Below are 15,037 nucleotides of genomic sequence, written 5' to 3'. Positions count from 1 at the left end.
AGCGTTCAATCCCCTGCAAAATTTCGTTCATTGATTGTCTGTATGACGCATCGTTAGCTAGTTATAAAAAATCAGTAGTAAAAAAAATTTTTCCATGTTATTCTTATGGAAAATATAAAAGTTCAAAGCGCCCGCTGTTAATATTAAGCTCGAATTTTAAAAGGCGTATTTTTATACCTTAGTTATAACTATATATAGAATGTTAAACAAAAAAGTTGTATACGTGTAGTGTTTTATGTATTATGCAAAATATTATAGAAAACACATCGTTAATTAGCAGCAGTAAACTTTCAACACTAACTACGAGCATTCATGTATGGAAATTAATTGTAGTCTTTTGTGTAACTCCACAACAAAGTAGTTATTAAGTTCTTTAAGTTTTTTTTTCTTTTTTTTGGCAAAGCTTTAATTTTATTGGTATTTATTATTTCTCGAGGAAAATTTCCGTAATATTTTAACAGTACTGTTAGTTTAATTAACCCTGTAACTACTGTAGTCATTCATCACTACTCTAAATTATGGGAATTTATGTTCGAGACTTGAGTCTGAGACTCATATTTTTTTGTGAATTATTATTATTTTTCAAATCTGTACTTCCAATATGATTTTAGAAATTTATGGAAAATAACAAAACAATCATCTTTTTAATTCATAGTTTTATCAACCGGAAGAATTTTCCCGCACAAAAAAATATATAAATAACATATATGTCCCATATAGCCGATAAATTGATGCATATATGTCACATATATATTTTTTTGTGTGGGTTTGATTCCAATAATCAGCGCGTAAAAGAATGGCTCCGAAATTCTTTAGGAAATGGTGGTCAGATTTTCCGGCACTGAACGTCATTTTTCATGTATGAAAAACTATGAAACGTTTTATGAATTTTCGAGGTCTTCGTTGCATAATCAGTTGCAGAAAAGTTTTAATAAAGACTCGAGGCATTTCTTAAAGAATGTGTCAATGACTTTTTCAATAAAGTTTTTAGAGTTCCATAAAAATACAGATCACTGTCCCTGACAGTTTACGAGCAAAATATTCCTGACCATGAACTCTGGAATTATGGATTTTTTTTTTTACATGGATAAATATTTAAAATTTTTCGGCTTAAGAAATTTAAGGAGAAAATTTTCTTATTTTGAAAACTGAATTTTATTGAAGTTAAGTAAAAAAAAAAAAAAAAATTAACTCCAGAGAAGTTGATTGTTGTAATTATATTAATAAAAAAAAGTCGTAAAATGTCAGATGGTACTCCCAATCTTAAGTGATTCGTAGAAATCGTAAAATTTATATCAATTTAAACTATTTATAAATGAACTTTCATTAACCTTTTGTTGCTAAAAATAATTATGTGTTATCAGTGTCTGGCATACAGTACATTGTCTGGTCCTTCATCTTCTTTCTACTAATTACAAATTTTTTTTTTTTTATTTATAAGTGTCCGAGTTCTTTAATGCACCGAATATCCATAATATTTTCAATTATTTTTTCAAACCCTCAAACTGTACACTAGTACGAAGTCGAACCAGCAAAATCTGTAAAAAGTGAAATACTCCTGTTTATACTATAAAATTTATAGACTTGAAATTTGACACAATACACCCTTACTACTATTTTTCCGAAAATTAACTCAAAGGAGGATTGTGGTGGAATCGAAAACAATAATACTCCTGTGTTTTTACTGAGACCTACAGTTTTGAACTTTGGCACAAATGTTCCTTACATTTATAAGCTCATTCAGATTTTAGAATCTGCCATTACTGATATTTTTTTCGAAAACCAACCCCGAGAAGGTCACAACCGTATCAAAGATGAAAATTCTCCCATTTTTATAACTATAAGACCTAGAAGCTTGAACTTTGTTACAAAACTTCCTTATACACGAGAATTCACGATTACTGGTATTTTGCCGAAAATTATTTCCGAGGAGGGTCACGTGCAGGTCTGAAATTTAAATATCTGTTTCAGAACTGTAAGACATACAGACTTGGACTTTGGCACAAATGTTCCTTACATTCATAAGAAAACGCTATTATACTGCGGTATTTTTCTGAAAATGAATTCCGTGCACCAGTGCGCGGTGCCCATTGGGTCCAATGGGTGTTACATCAGGGTCAAAAATGGAAACACTCAAATTTTTTTAACTTAAGACCCACAAACTTCCCATACAAAAGAAAAGAATCGGCCCATTACTGGGTCGTGAATGGCTGCCAATTTCCAAGCATCGGCTCAATATCGGATGATAACGGTATGCCAAGCATGACAGTCGCAAGCATTGGCCAATCGTGGCAATCAATCATCGGCCACACAGTAAAAAATATTGTGTAAAATCAACACAGTTTGTGTGTTAAAAACGGTTGACACGAAATTTGTGTTGAAATTTTGACACAAACTTTGTGTAACCCCTTTTTAACACAAAGATTATGTTGAAATATCGCCACAAGAGGGCGCAAAGAATTCCACAGTAACACACAAAATGTGTTAATAAAGAGTGTATAACACATTTTTTATGTTACAAAAAGTGACACAAACTTTGTGTTAGTTTAACACAAACCGTTTTCGACACAAATACACAATATTTTTTACTGTGCAAAGCTTGGTATCAAGAGCACTCGATCAAACCATTGGCCAACGAACGGCAGTTAATTGTGCGCCGTTTTTATGAGTAAAAAAACGGCTGCCAATGATTCACCATGCACGGGCCTGTATAGTTAGCCATTTATTGGCCAATCATTGCAAACCAGGCATCAGCCGATCTATGGGAAAATTTCAAAACTCGGCGACTTCTTATGGGTTAAACTCTGATGTAAAAAAGGTTCCTTACTCTTATAAGTACCTATCATTACTGATATTTTTTCTAAAATCAACTACGAGGGGTTTGCGTCGAAATTTTCAACATTAATTTAAATATCACATAATCTACGCAGGTGCAGTTGTGGATGACGGCTAGTTTAATACAATTTTATAAACTGCAAATACAAAAGCAGCATTGCCTGTCTTTCTCTCATTCAACCAACTAAAAATATCTCTTAAAAATATCAAACATGTATAAAACCAATGCTTATAAATTTATTTGCCAACTAAAAAAAAAATACTCAAGTTGAAAATAATTTATTTGTCTGTACCGACTAGTTCTATTCATTTGAAAAAAGTCAGAAAAGGAAACGTTGAATTCTTAGCAATTTAAGCTATAAGCTGGTATAGCAGCGAATATAAACCCGAGCGAATGTCAGACGGCTGCAACATCAAGTATCAACAATATTGCTTCGGTCCCTCAGGTTTTTTGACACTCAAAAATAAAAAAAATCAACAAGGTTAGTCTGATCGGCAGCATTGATGCGCATGTGTGAAAAGCGACGATACTTCTCGGTTCTCTCTTTGAAGGAATTCAAAATGGCGGTCGGGCTGGACGGTATATTTACATCAGAACAAGCAAGACCAGCTCGGTGGTGTCTCGTAACTTATACGACTTTAGCTCGACATCACGTGCCAGCCATGTTACTTTTAAATGCAAGTGTATATGTGAATATATATAACAATTAACAAGGACGCTTATGCCCTCGACGAACAGCCGTATGCACAATATTCCACCTTGTACATTCTCCACGTCCGGGTGCAACGATCGCTAATTGTGTTTCAATACTCAAATATCTTATCGCCATTTTTTTTTCTCATGTTTTGAACCCTTTTATACTTGAAATTTTTTATAATGACTATTTCGGAATTTAAATTTACGGCTAAATAATGAACATGGAAGAATATCGAAGGTACTTTTTATAAATTGCATGAATGAAAAATAAAAAATCAAAGTAGTGGCTGTAAATGCTGGCAACCAGTTTAAACTGGACCCGGTTTTAATCCACGCGAGATACTCGTTCTTCTCGCCGAATGGTAGTCTGGTCTACAGACTTGTTATTTGTGTGCTTGGAAATAGCACAGCATGGAGCTAGAGACTCCAAGGTATTATACCTCTCCCACTGTAAGGATAAACACGTACGGCATCGACCGACGGCAGCCATACTGTTAACTCGTTTGCTATGTCTACTCTCATGTAGTTACCTGATGAGCAAACATTTTTTACTATTTGCTACTGTCTTTAATATTAATGACAAAGTGTATGTGTATATACATACGAATATGTTGATTTAGTGCGTTGACGCCTTATTTATTTTTTTTTTTTAAATAAAAGTTCTACTGCTCTTGTTAAAGACAAATTAACTTCAAGCCCGTAAACGGTTGAGTGAAAGAATAGAATGTTATTTTTTTTTTTTTTTTGATGTGAAGTTTTCTGAACTTTATTTTTATGCCTGCACACGATTTTAGTGAATACTATTTTCTTTTGAAGCTTTGGCTGCAAAAGTTTAAAATTTTCGCTACACAGAAAAAAAGAATTTCTTGATGCAAAAAACTTTTCCCAATACGAATTGAAAAGAAAAATTTTCATTTTATTGTTATCAAATACCCGCTTATTGATGTAAGTGAGGAATTAATCTTTTTATTTATTTTTTTCAATAAATTTCTTAGTTCCGTCTGACAATGTATACTTGAACTACTTAAATTTCTTGAAGACTCGATAAACTGCCCGAAATGACCATCATCTTATTAAGTTTCCCGGATAAAAGAAAGAACTTAAATTCAAGTGAATTTGGCCAAAACCACTCCTGTAAAATTGAAATTTTCTTGCGGAATTTATAAGATGTTCTGCATCATTAACGTTCTGCTTAGCCAGTCAGGTCTTTTTGAGAAATACGTTAAGTCCAGAGAAGAAAACACAAACACTGCAAAACTAATGTATTGATGCCTATAATATACTGAAATTTTCCTAGGGATTTCCGTAGTATGTATTTCTTTAAAAAACTACTTAAATGTGAATTTTCGTAGTACATAGGAAACAACTGGGCTTACATGTATATAACATATAATCCCTTTCTTCTTAAGGGGCCCATTTTGCTCCACTCTTACCCATGCATATCTTCAAAAAACTATTGGGGTACGATTAAAGTAAATAATGAATAGTATTTGGCATCGAAATCACGGAAAGCTCTAAAATAATAACAACAAAACTCTCTTATGATCTTTTTGAAAAATGTGAAGCTTTGGAAGCATAATATTCACTTGCTAAGGTTCCATACCTAATAAACTTCGAAAATTTGAACTTTTACACTTTGAACTTTGGCGATTTTAACTTTGAATAATTTAGCATTTCTTTCATCAAATTTCAGTTTTTTTTCCATCTTTTTCATTTTTTCATCAAAGTTCAAATTTACCAAAGTTCAAACTTACCAAAGTTCAAATTGGTAAAGTTCAATTGTTCATAAATACTGATCAATGTTTCCGACTGGCTTACAAGTGGAACATTCTTGATGCATGCATTTTTGCCAAACACCTTATGGATTCTGCGACTTGACTTAGTATCCATTTAAGCCAAAAAAGTCAAATTTACGATATTATTTTTACCCGGATTGCTATTTGCTGAAAATCTTTGGTGCTGTAAAGTTTTTTTTTATTTATTGAAGGGAAAATCGAATATTTTTCGTTCAAAACTTTGTATGTGTATTTTGCCAACAGAAGAAAATAAAAGGGATACTACTCGGAGAATAAAATGAAAATGAAACACACGTTGGGCAACCGTAAAAATCGCCCACACTACTTTGTATAACGTGATGATCCTTCGAAACCTTCCTCCATTTGTATTTAAAACACAGCAGTATCACATAGCTCTGCTAGCGGAATTCTGCAAGTTAATATAATCCACCTACACAAATGCACAGCACTCATATTACTCGTTGTATAAACTTTCGAAGCCACAGGGTATACTATCTCTGGTATATCATATTGGCTTGAAAAGCGATTTCAAATTTACATCCCAGCACTTTTTAGCCCGACGTTCTCTTTATCACTCTTTTTGCTTCACCGTAACGTTACTCCCTATCGTTTTCATAAATTTTAAACTTCACTCTGTTAGTGGTTTTACTCCTCTTTTTATCTTTAATTTTCCTTGAGTTTTTATTCCAAAATGAAACTTTTTTTCTCATGTTTACATTAAATATTTATAATCTTTTAGTATTCATATATTGATCCATTAAATATTTACTGTTGTAAATATTATATATTTATATTACAAATTTGTACAGAAGTATTTATTGCCTCAATTGACAGAAACATCACATGTGACATAAAAGAAAAAAAACTTAATTTCTAAAAGACAAAGAAATTTATTTTTATTGTAATCGGACTTTATTAAAAAATGCCTAATAATGCATTTATTCAATCGAATTGAATATATGAATATATCATCAGTCTCAGAGTTGAATGCATTTTAGTATAAAATATAAACAGAAACAAATTTTTTGGTCGAATGAAATAATTTTTGATTAAAGATTTTTTTTTTTTGATCGATGAGGAAAATCAAAATTCTGTTGCACCAAATAAAAAGTAATTATTTTTTTCAGGAGTTATTATTTCTCAGTATGATAGATATTTTTTTGAAGCAAAATATATAATGTATTTGTAGCAACGTTAAATTTTTTCGCTTGTAAAAATTACATTTTTAGGAGTAAGTAACATTTTTCACCGCAAAAACGTCTGCATGCTCTAACCACGAATAAGCTTTTCGAAAGAAAAAATACTTATGGAGGGGAGTCACAATGTCAGGCAGCAGTAGGAGTAGTTCGGAGCTCGCCGCAAGATCGCGCCTAGATGCGCGCGCTGTCCCTGGTAATAAACATACTTAAGAACTGTTAAGGGCCAAAACTGAGAGCAATTTTGATGTATCTAGTGGCTTTTTTTTTTAATTTTGTACATCGCTCAAATATTGTATCTATTTATCGCAATAAATAGTCACAAATAAAAACTTTAAAAAAATAATATATAATCAGTTTGTTAGGTCTTACTAAAAGACAGAAATAATTCAAAACATAAGTATTAAAATGTATGCGTTAATAAAGAAATTTTCAAAGTGAAAAAAGCATGTCGATTGATAGAATGATGCGGGGTTTTTCGCAATTTTTATACCCAAACAATTAACTTATAAACTAATGTTCAATTGATAAACTCAATACGATAAATACGAAACGTATGATAGTCAAGTTTACAGAAAATATAACTACAGTTGAAGTCCATTAAACATATGTAATTGTAACCACATGTACTATTTCAAAAGATGAATAAAGTATGATTTCAAATAAAAAACTACTCTTCTGCTTAAACTATTCATCCTTCCAAACATATAGTTTGCATGCTATCTTAGTGACAATGAAGTGTATTCTACATTGCATCGCGATACAGTAATTACTAGTTCAATCGTTCAATCGTTTATGAATTTTTTCATCTCTGTAATTGATCGCAAAAATCATGACTTACAATTCTCTGTATGTTGTTATGGTTTATACACAACACAGCGGAAATATAACTTTATCGTTAATTTATTAATTAATAAATAACATGAACAATGTTATAACAATAATATGCCAGACAGAGTTCTGCAAATTGAATCAGTAGATTTGACCATGTAAAACATATCGTCTTCACCGACGCTTATACTAAATCTATGACGTCATAAAACGAAAATGATGCTGATACAACTTTATAAGTTATATATGCCACTTATAAGTTCATGGTGATAACGATTTCACATATAATTATAAGTCCTTTTCTTAATGTTTACAAAAAATAGCTTAGTTTTTGAAGCTACTAGAATTCTCTTGATTTTTTTTTTTTTTAATAAAAAGAGAACGTGAGTTATTAAACGAAATATATTATCTTATCAACTCTGAACGCTGCTATTAAATAATTTCATGTAGACGATATATCAACTGACAAGATTACTTCAAAGATACTACAAAGTTATATCACGAATACTGCAGTATATTCAAGACCAAAATACCACAAAAAGTATATTGTATATATACTAATGACAAAGAACCAAAGGTAGATATATCGACTGGTGGTAGCAAGGAGTATAATGCTGAAGTCGCAGCGTCGGTGACCACAACAAAGTCATAAAAAGGAACCCAAACTTGTCACGTTGCTCGTTGGCTACACGCGTGTCTCGGCCAACTACGTCTCCCTCCTTTTGCAAAAAAAAAAAAAACGCTAACTTTTTATTACGACTTGATAACTTTAAGTTTGCGAAAGCAGATAATGTAGCCAACGAAAAAATATTTTACGGATACTTTTATATGGCATTATATTTTTAAAAATGTGATAATACTCGAACCCTCTGGGCGGGCTTTGATACTTTCTGGTGTTCGTGAGCTTTTTGATCTAAATTTAAATTATCAATTTTTTATCTGTAAACGTTATTTTTTAACTTCCCGCTAAGAAAATTGCAAATTTTCAAAAAAGGGAAGTTATTGGTTTCGGTCCGATTTTCGAAAATCGAGTTTTCATCAGATGTCGACGTTTTGAGGTCCTAGGAAACTATTCTGACTATTCCCGGGTGGACGTCCGTGTGTGTGTGTGTGTGTGTGTGTGTGTGTGTGTGTGTGTGTGAACTTTTTTTTGTCCGACGATATCTTTGGAACAGATGAACCGATTTGAACGTACTTGGTGGCGATCGAAAGAGCTCACCAAAACTTAGTCTTGATTAGATTTTGGGGTAAATCGGTCATGTAGTTTACAAGTTATACAAAGAATAAGAATTAAAAATTTTTTTTTATTTTAGTTTTTTATTGATTTCTCAGAAACGACTTATACGATCAACTTCAAAATCTGATCAGTTCTAGAACTCAATAAAACACGTCGATTGCCGCCTCAACCATCAAAATCGGTCAATTCATTCCTGAGATATCGTGGGAGAAAGAAATGCTAAAATCGGTTTTTTTTAAAACAATGACACACTAAAGTATTTTCGAGCTCGAAGAGCTCGAAAATGTATCCACAACAATGTTTTCGAGCTCGAGGAGCTCGAAAACAGCGGGAAGTTTTGGGGCTGGCCCGCAGGGTCAACCGACAGACAGATTTTTTATCATAGCAGTACTATTATCTTGAAGGATGAATAAGACAGTATACGTATCTCTTAGCGAAATAATTTTTAGTGTTCCTAATAGTATAATACTAGTATTACTGACCACGAGCAAAAAAGCATCTCATAAGCAAAAATACTGTTTTCTTTTTGCATAGAAAAAAGCACAAGAAAAAATATTGAGTTAAAAAAATATTTAGGAAGACGTTTTCAAGAACCTAGTTAAGATTTTCTTGAACCAAGAGATGAATAAAGCATTTTTTTTCTCCGCTATTTTGTTATTTTTGCATGTCTATTAAAAATTCAAAAATATACTGTTTCAGATTGTCCATTTTTGAAGTTTTAACACCATCAAGCGCATATCCACTTACTACTCGAGGCGTTGTATTCGAATGATGTTTTTGTATGTTAAAAGTGTATAAAATATATAATAAATTTTTTTTAAATGTATTTCAATAGTGTATTCATTAAGCCTAACAAACCCTATATGTATATCTTTATTCATAATCTTATTAAAAATTTATAAAAAATAGCCTTTTTTTTGAGCGCTCAAAATTGAATACTAGGGTGATCGGTCCAGTAAATGAACACGACCAATAAATAATTATTTAATTTTTACCCCCAATATTCAGATTGTAATCACAATTACATAAAGAAAATACTTGATTGCTGTTTGATTGAGAACTTTTCATTAGATCATCAATTATAATTTTTCTGTTTATTAAAATATTAAAAGATATGACCGTTCATGTACTGACTGAATCACCCTATATATCTTTTATCCAACAAGATTACTCCATCTGCATGTGGCGCGAATGCTAAAGATTTAAATAATAAAAAATGGTGGTCAAGGATCTTGAAGTGCAATCGGCAATATAAATGTATATGACAAAAAAGTAACTCACCTTGCGGCTGTATCGATGTCGCAGATGTCGCTGTGAACCAACGAGACAATTTTGACCGTGTCGTTGCTGTCGCCGTCGTTGTTTTGGGTTTATTTCCCGGGAATGTTCAGGAAGAAAAACAAATAGGACTTCGCAATCCAGTTGGTGTCCCTTGAAGTGGGACTCAATAATCCTTGCACAGCTAGTCCATACTCGGTGTCTTTTTATCCACTGAAACAACCAATAATCGTTCGATTCGTGTTCCAAAACAAATGACAACTTGCACGCACGTACGGACATCGATTAGAAGTGCAAACTATCGGTAAGAAACTTGTCGGTAAAATCGTCAAGTTATTCATCTTTTGTACTCCTTATTTACTTGACTCATAAATAAATAACATAAATATCAGAAAAGTAATACTGCTAATAATTTATTATAATCCTTGCACTGTCATATTAGTTTATAATTTACAAAAACGCGTAACTATGAAGTTGGTTAAAAATAGTTGAGAGAACTAGGACACGATGAAGTCTATGTGCGTCCGACGGCCACCGAAGAATTGCAATGTCTTGTTTAAATTAGAAATGTCGCACAATTTAACGCTTTTAACTAGAACACGGCTCGTAACTTATGACAAAAGTATGTTACTTTAAATTCAAACATTTGTCCCAACAATAAATTAATAATAATAATAATAATTTAACAAAAAAAAAAAATCAAATTAAAGCTGCTGTCCGGCAATTTCGTTAGATTTTGATAGCATGTCCTGGCTTATCAGATCTACAAAAACGTCTCTATTGGTTTTCTTGGTCTTTTTATTATCGTCCGTCCATGACAATGCAACGCAAATGTGAATGAAGAGCTGGACCATAAATTTTAGTGTCCTTGGAGACCGTGTCGGAGATTGGTCACTGGTGGGAATAAACACTAGTCGGGTGACATTGTGAAAACCTCACTGTTTTAACGATTCCCTCACTTCTATCGATGATATCTGATGATTATTTAATAAATTACAACTCAACTAATTGCTTTTGACGGCTGAATAAATAACAAAATTCTGAAATAAAAACAACACTAGGCACTCAGATTCTCCGAACTTGATCAAATCGGTCTAAGTACACCAGGATAACGAGTGAACTTGCGACAACTTAAATCCACGGAGTCACTTATTTTGTCGCGTGCAAAAGACCGTAAGCTTTTGAGCCCCCAATATTGTGACTCCCTTAGAACTGGTTGCCATGCAAGAGGCACTACGAGCAGTGAAACAGAAATACACTGGCGGACTACTCACCGTTGGTTGCCAAAGCTTGGCAGCACTACTATACTCACGACCACTACACGCTAAGGTAGAGAATCGGTTGAGCATGTGAAAGACCGAGTAATAAGTTTGAATAAGAGAGGAGAGAGAAAGAGTTAAAGAGTAAAAGAGTGAGAAAAGAGTATGAGGAAGAGACAAAGAACGACAAAGAAAGAGCTGGCAAACGGCAACCAACGAGAATTACTATGCTGGAACTATACTGAGAGCAAGTAGCGAATGCCTCGATTCGCTTCTTCGAGACACGCAGAGGCGAGTCCAAGCGAAACAAGTGCCAGTAACGTCCTAAGAAATAACTGCCTCCGTTTTTTAGTCTTATTCCCTCTCTACCCTTCTTCCGTATATTCTCAGTATAGTGTTTTACTTATTCGGTTCTTTGGCTAAAAGACCGAAAATTCAATCAGACAACGCTATACTACTGGATCACTATTTTTGGTCTGGATATCTGGCCACTGGGTGGATTCGCGCCTGATACCGACGAAGTGTAGGCTGGTCGACACGAAAACGCATCTTTTTTTGAGAAGAAAACGATGTTGGTTCGGGTGCAAGATGAGAATATTTTAGTATTAATGGAATATTTATTGGAATTTATGTTTATATTTAACGATAAAAATATATGTTATAGATGAGGTTTAAAAAATAAGCTAAATTTATTTTCGGTACAGTTGACATATAGCATTTGCGGGATATAAAATATAAAAATCCTTGAGAGCATAAAGCTGCATGAGACGGATCATGTGTGAAGATACCATAGTGACGGTATTTAAATTGAAAGCTTGGATGGTTTTATTCACCGGCAGATATAATGTGAAGGCTATCAAAATGATAAGATGAATAAAAAGTTTAATAAATTTAGTAAAAATAATACACATACTACTGAACGTATGCCAAGATACAAGATTAGTAATTATTATCTCAAAATTTATGTTGGAAACTCAATCGATCCCGGGTAAAAATATTTGGTCAAAAAAGGGCCGAAAACAGCCTACATTTGGCTGAAATATCGCTAGTCATAGAATTTCACTGAAAAAGATCGAAAGTTGGCCGAAATTTTATTATTCTTAATAAACAGATCGAAAATTGGCCGATAAATTGAGTCGACCTATTTTCGGTTTTTTTAGATTCAATTATGGGCCATTTTTCGGCCTTGTGTTCACTTTCTGAGTCATTTTCCGATCACTTTTCGGCCGAGAAAAAATTTTATTATTATTTTGGCTTGATATTTTTTTACAAATAGTCTGTGTTAAAAAATAATACAAATATTGTGTGATCCGTTTCTCAACGCACAGATCATGTTAGATTTAACACAATGTTTTTTACTCTATACAACGATGACCAACCTAATGAACTTTGAAATTTGAACTTTTATAAATGAAACACAATACTCCTGAAAAAAAAGCATCGTACTATTTCAAGTGTATAGGTTTATATATTTTATATGTACACACATACATACACTCGGACATCATCGTGAAATTAGTCAGGATAGCTTCCTAGGACCTCGAAACGTCGACATCTGATGGAAATTCGATTTTCGTAAATCGGACCGAAACCAATAACTTCCCGAATTTTTGAAAATTTACAATTTTCTTAGCGGGAAGTTAAAAAAATTTGAGAAAAAAGGTAAGTTCAAATTTCCAAGTTCAAAGTGTAAAAGTTTAAATTTCCGAAGTTCATTAGGTATGGAACCTATACAACAATGAGGTAAAAAATAGTTAATGTTGACTTAGTCATAATATTGTTTTACTTTCATTCATGAAAAAATATTGAAAATTAAACACGTGGTTAGATAGTTGTTTTTGTGTTCTTAAAAAGTATCGTTCAGAAAATTCGAAAATTTACACCAACTTAATATCTTAATAACGAACTCATGTATCTGTCACTCAAAATTTTGTTTTCTCTGTGAAATTGAAGAATTACACTTCGAGTCTTATATATATCAATAGTACTACAGAACTGTCGGTAAAACGATTCCAGTAAAGAATGTTTAAAGTTTCTCAGCGTCATGAACCTTCATTTTGTATTGGTTTTTTATTGTTGGATACAGTCTAATGCAGAGGAAAACAAAAAAAAATATTCCACCGGAAAAGAGATATAATCAAACGTAAAATTGAAAACAAAGTAGTTTATATAGTTTTAGTGTCTCAATTTGCTATTTTTTCTTGGAATCATTTCTTTTTCACATTTTTTTTTTGTACATTTGTTAGAAGCATAATTGCCCGCAAGTTCTTTCAATTTTTATAGCTCATTGATTTTTATGACAAAAAATATTGTCATTTTATATATATATATTTTATTATTAGTATTCACTCTGTGAAATTAGTTGACTTTTTCATTATAATTAAGTCAAAGTAGTTTTCACACGGAACAATACACGGATAAATTATTCTTATTTAAAAAGCTGTGGTGTCATAGTGAAGCCGGACCATTTTGGCCACCTACAGAAATGGAAATAAACACATGGAAAAATTACTATGGGTCATGGTAACTTTTTGCTCCCAGGTAAAAAAATTTCAAGCCAAAATTATATCAAAATTTTTTCTATGCCGAAAGGTGGTCCATGTCGTGAACACAGGTTCGAAAACTAGCCAGGCCAAAATTTGGCCGATAACTAGGCCTAGAAATAGTCGAAATTTAGCCGCCTAGGCCTGAAAATTTTCTACTATGGCCGAAAATAAACCGACTCAATTTATCAGCCAATTTTCGGTCTCTTTGAATAAAATTCTAAGGTTTCGGCGCAATTTCGACCAGATTTGGCTTCTTCGGTGTATTTTCGGACAAATATTTTTACCCAGGTAAATATTATATATCAAGTTTCAATGCTCCCCTTCCATTTTTTATAAAACATTTATAAACTCGATCTAATTTTTAAATAAGTTTTTCTTCACATATAATTATTATGTATCTTTAAAAAGCTACCTATTAAAAATTTATAGATCTATCAAAAGAAAGAGATATATCTTTATTTTCGTTAATATACAAATGACTTGTGTTGTAAAAAGAACATAAATTATAAAATTTAAGGAGGGAGATCATTACGATCGTGAGATAGATTTATGGATGTTTATCAACTAAATTTGCAACAAAGTTATAATTTCACCTCTACTGATCTTCGACATTAAATGAAACAAAAAAATTACACGGTCAAAACTAAGATAATTTTATGCAAATACTTATCGATAAACTTGAGAAACGGATTATAAGAAAAAGCCATAAATTTATTCAACTTGTATTCGAGTCATCGTTTTTCGAAATCTTGTAATATTTGAAATATTTCCAACTTATATATATGTCCCTTAATAAATATGATTGGCCATATTTACGATGAACGACGAGGCGTCCCTAATCCAACCAGCAATAATAATCCTCACACCATGTATTTCATACGCACATAAAATAATCCTGTCTACTTTCATTGCTACAAACTAATCTCTTAATATTGTACCTTCCTCATATAACTTCAAGATTTTTCAAGTAATTAAAACACATAAAAAATATAATTAACAAAGATAACATTAATCTATGGAAAAAACGAAACTTAAAAATATTATGATATTTAATATATTCTTGTAAAAAATACTAATGTGAATCAATAATTACATTATTTTTATTATTTATTACCAAATGTATGGTGAAAATCACAAAATGGTAATTAATAATAGATGTTTATTTGAAAAAATGCTATATCATTACGTTTATTAGTATTTCATTGATATTCTTTTTTGATAAAATATCAATTTATATAAAGAGACTATGCAATTATTACTAAAAGTTGAGTAATACATTTCATTCTACGATTTAACGATTTTCATTTTGTAAAAATATATAAATTAATTAAAAGTGTGGACTAAATACTTTACAATATGAAA

General features: G+C 32.0%; 1 protein-coding gene across 2 annotated transcripts in view; it reads right to left on the bottom strand.

The window, feature by feature from the left end:
* The window catches only part of LOC130667765 (homeobox protein abdominal-B-like), an 88,390-nt gene that overhangs the window by 37,460 nt on the left and 35,893 nt on the right, over positions 1-15,037 (bottom strand). Inside the window, exon 3 of one of the 2 annotated variants that reach the window (XM_057469599.1) lies at positions 9,874-10,083. The gene's annotated coding sequence lies outside the window, so the exon portion shown is untranslated. Of the gene's footprint in view, positions 1-9,873; positions 10,142-15,037 lie in introns of those variants that run through there. The other variant, XM_057469600.1, reaches the window with a different exon arrangement.

This window comes from Microplitis mediator, chromosome 5 (genome assembly GCF_029852145.1).
Source record: "Microplitis mediator isolate UGA2020A chromosome 5, iyMicMedi2.1, whole genome shotgun sequence".
NCBI lineage: Eukaryota > Metazoa > Arthropoda > Insecta > Hymenoptera > Braconidae > Microplitis > Microplitis mediator.
This window is presented reverse-complemented; position numbering and strand designations above follow the sequence as displayed.